We start from the raw sequence: 4,119 nt of genomic DNA, 5'->3' as shown, positions 1-4,119 counted from the left end.
ATGCTCAAATATAATTATATGGAAATGACAGTTGTGTCCAAATGAGATGGAATAATTTAGACTAGCATTTGATAACAGTGCTTTCCACAATTCTTAAGAAATCTGTTGCTGAAAAAATACCAGGGCAAAGTGGAAGTCTAACAGGAGCTGTGTAATTAGCAATTATTTAGATACATTACTTTTCTAAGAAACTTTCTGTAATGGAACAAACCACAGACTTCTCATTAAAATTATACTCTATTAAAAGTAAAGACCAGAAAAGCAGAATGGGTTGCCTCTTTCTTGTTTAATCAAAGCAGGGGTTTGTTCGAAGTCAGGGTTCTACCTGACTGTAGATGAGATTTATATCATGGAATTCCACATCAAAGGATCTCTTGAACTGCTGACTTAAGTTGGGAAAAGAAGATGATAACTGTGTGATTTTGCAGCCAGATTCACATTTTAAATTAAAATTTTCCACTTTGTCCGAGTTGGTGACTCTCAGAAGCAGACCTCTCTTTCTCATCAGGGAAATGGCTTCCTGTCCCAAACAAACAGGCTATCAAGGTTATTCAAAATTTTGTTTCCAATTTTCACTTAAAATTTTTTCTATTTTAAAATTATTCCTACAAAAAGTCAAACGATAAAGATATGTTTAAAGAAAAAGTTGTGTCCTTCATCCTCCATTTCCCCCTCTATTCTTATCTGTCTGAGGTAACCAGTGTCTTCAGTGTATTTCCTTTTTTAATGAAAGTGGAATCATATCGTACACATTACTGTCTCTTGCTTTTTTTTTTTTTTTTTAATATGTGATTAACATCCCTCCTCCAGGGATGTGAGCTCAAACACATTCTTTACATAGTGGCATAAAATTTCAAGTAAGCATCACCAGATTTTATTCACTAGACCATTTAAATTTTTTTCAGATTTTTTCTTTTGTCACCACAAAGGATGTCAATAAACATGCACATGTTCTTACATTGACAAAAAACACAAAATGAGATTTCTCTAATGTGCAGTGATTTTAGGGTAATTTCAAGATGATACCACATCCTTCCAACACAGTAAAAGGAAATAATGACCTCTGTGAACAGGAGACTCTGAAAAAAAAAAAAAATAGAAGAATGTAAGGAATACATTTAAATAATTTAGGTCACAAGTGATCCCATTCACTTTTGCAATGTGGTGCGTGTTGTATTCAACCTCTGTAAATCATTTCTAGATCTATGAAGAGGGCCATGAAGTCTCCATATTGGAAGGCCGTGGGTAGTTTCTCAAAGTATGGTTCCTAGAGGCACACTGGTGGGGATCACACGCATGTTCACAGTAAAGATTCCACTGCCCACCACCTGGAGATTTTTATTTAGTGGGTTTGGAGTGGGGGCCCGGTAGCTTCACATTGCAACCAAAAATTCCCAGGTGGAATTCCCAGGTGAAAGCATTGGAGTTTGTAAGTTTGGGACTAGATTGGGGGTCAGCCAAATTCAGCCTTCCACCTGTTTTTTATGGCCTGTGAGCTAAGAATGGTTTTTACATTTTTAAATGGTTGAAAAACAATCAAAAGAAGAAGAATATTTCATGATATGTGAAAAGTAAATGCAATTCAAATTTCAGTGTCCATAAATAAAGTTATTGGAACACAGCCACACCCATACATTCTGTATCTATGGCGGTTTTTGGGCTACAACAGCAGAGTTGAGTAGTTGCCACAGAAACCATCTGGCCACAAAGCCAAAATATTTACAATCTGGCCCTCTATAGGAAAAGTCTGCCAGCCCTTGGACTAGATGGTCTCTAAGGTCCCTATCATTTCTGAATGTATTTTATTCACTGTCTTATTTACCTCCTTCCAAATACAAATGCACCGCCAAACCCTAGAGCTGGCACAGACCCCTGGAGGTGCAGAGCGTGGGTGGAGATCAGACACCAGGATGAGTTATAACTTAGGAGGCAATGTGAGCCACGTATAATAAATTACACGTTAGCACAGTCAGAAAGTGAGTACAACTGCACCAGCTAATCCTAATGCCACATTACACGAACCGGGCTCTGGTTCCAGTGCTCCCACACACTGGCTCATGGAATCCTTGCAACAGCTCTGTGATGTAGGTGCTATCTTTTTCCTCCTTCTATAGTTGAGGAAACTGAGGAATGGAAAGGTTAAGTTACTGGCCTAAGCGTATGTTATTATAAGTAGCAGAGTGGGAATTTGAACCGAGGTAGTCTAGCTGCAGTGTCTGGGCATAAAACCACTACGCCATTACTGCAGGCGATAAGGTAAAAGTCATTTAAAGGTAAAAATCACCATGTTTGGACTCATATCTCAATTCCAGTTTGAAAGTCAGGGTAGTGGGATGTTACTTTCTGGTGAACATGACCTCACCTTTTTACCCAGGGTCACAAGGTCAAATATCCTCAGGGCCGGTTGGGAGCATCGCTGAATGAGGAACACTGTCTTCTTAAACACAGCTGTTTTTCTTACTTTGAAGAGCACCGTGGAAACAGAGCCTTTTCATCACAGGAAAACAGCTGTGTGAGGAGTGACGGTAACTGGCAGTTGAAGGGCTAGGAAACAATCACGTGTGGTGAGGACTGTGTGTGGCTGGAGAGGAAGTGCCCCATCGAGAAAGGGCCTGCTCGTCACCTCTAGATTCTTACTGACATGTAGAAATGAGGGCAATCCAGATTTTGGTAGTGTGACCTCCCAACATTTCAGAGTTCAGCAATTAATTCAAATATTAAAAACAAACAAAGAAAACACACTGTCTGGGCCAAACAAAATAAGATTTCAAGTCACCAGTGTGGGACCCATGTTTTAGTAATTTTCTCTTTAGGCTAAATCATCTTAATGCGAAACCTTTCCAAACGGATCTGTAGGCCCAGACCTTTAATCAGAGCATGGCTGCCCCCTTGAACTGGTGCCAAGTTTTGCAGTCAGCTGTAGTTGATGAGAGCTACAAAGTTACCTTCAGATGTCCGAGTCCTACCTGTCAGATACTTATGCTGTGATCAAGCCTAATGCCCTCCTTATGTATGTTACAAGAAATGTCTGCTTTATGTTAGTAGACAATCTTTACCAGGACTGGCAGCATTGATAAGTGCTTTTCCTTAATGGAAGAGCATATTTTCATAGCTTTTCCAGGAGTATCTTGGTACTTTTAATGGAACCATGATCCATCCCCTTAGTTATTCTTCAATCACACAATGCTTATTTCATTGAATACAATGGCTCATGCCCATTCACTGATGGCCCCCAAATAAAAGCTCTTTTTTGAAATTTGAAAGTGCTCCAGAGTAGAGTACACAACAAGGAAAAGAACAAAACAGAAAAATGCCAGTTGTTCAGTTGAAGCAAAAAAAATGATGTTCAGAGTACTGTAAACTTGAGTGATAAATCACTGTTAATAAAATAATTTAAAAACATCCGTCACTCTGACAATCTGAAATGGTATTTAAATCGTTTAGACATTCTATGAAAAATCTATCTAAAGAACTTTCAGATCCCATAGGAAACAATTTTTTATAAAACAATATTTTAAAATATTTTCCATGAGATTCTACACAGAAAAATAGTGCCTTAAATGGAATTTCAAAATCAATCAAAATTTATTGCTCAAATTTGACGTTTATGTGTTCCAGTTGGAGTTCATGGACTCTGCACAAAGTAAGCATTATTTTGAATATTTTCAGTTACTTTAATATATAGTGTCATAAATAAAGGACAAATTGTCTTCAGAGGCCTACCTAGGAGTTTGGAGTATGAAAAACATGACACTTTGGCACTCAAAACAATTCCCAAATGAAAACTAAAGGATTATATAGAAGCACAAACAGGACACTGAATTAAGAAAATGCGAAACTTTACAAAACATCAATTGAAAAAACAATCACAAAACACTTAACACAATATGGTATCTTGGATTAGATCATGAAACAAAAAGATATTAGTGGAAAACTATTGAAATCTGAATAAAGTCTGGAGTTAATACTAATGTGCCAATGTTGGCTTCTTGGTTTTGACAAATGCATGGTCTGAATGTAAGATATTAACATTAGAGGAAACTGGGTGAGAGGTATACGGGAACTTCATTTTTGCAACTTTTCTGTAAACCTCAAATTATTCCAAAATAAAAAGCTTAC

The 4,119-nt window shown here is 37.6% G+C and overlaps 1 protein-coding gene across 2 annotated transcripts in view; it reads right to left on the bottom strand.

The window, feature by feature from the left end:
• Positions 1-247: 247 nt before the first annotated feature.
• The window catches only part of METTL25 (methyltransferase like 25), a 132,151-nt gene continuing 128,279 nt past the window's right edge, over positions 248-4,119 (bottom strand). The window contains exon 15 of one of the 2 annotated variants that reach the window (XR_010932511.1): positions 248-2,544. The gene's annotated coding sequence lies outside the window, so the exon portion shown is untranslated. The remainder of the gene's footprint in view (positions 2,545-4,119) is intronic. The other variant, XM_067697472.1, reaches the window with a different exon arrangement.

Source organism: Pseudorca crassidens, chromosome 11, assembly GCF_039906515.1.
Source record: "Pseudorca crassidens isolate mPseCra1 chromosome 11, mPseCra1.hap1, whole genome shotgun sequence".
Lineage (NCBI taxonomy): Eukaryota > Metazoa > Chordata > Mammalia > Artiodactyla > Delphinidae > Pseudorca > Pseudorca crassidens.
The sequence above is the reverse complement of the archived record's forward strand: the minus strand, read 5'-3'. Positions and strand labels throughout refer to the sequence as shown.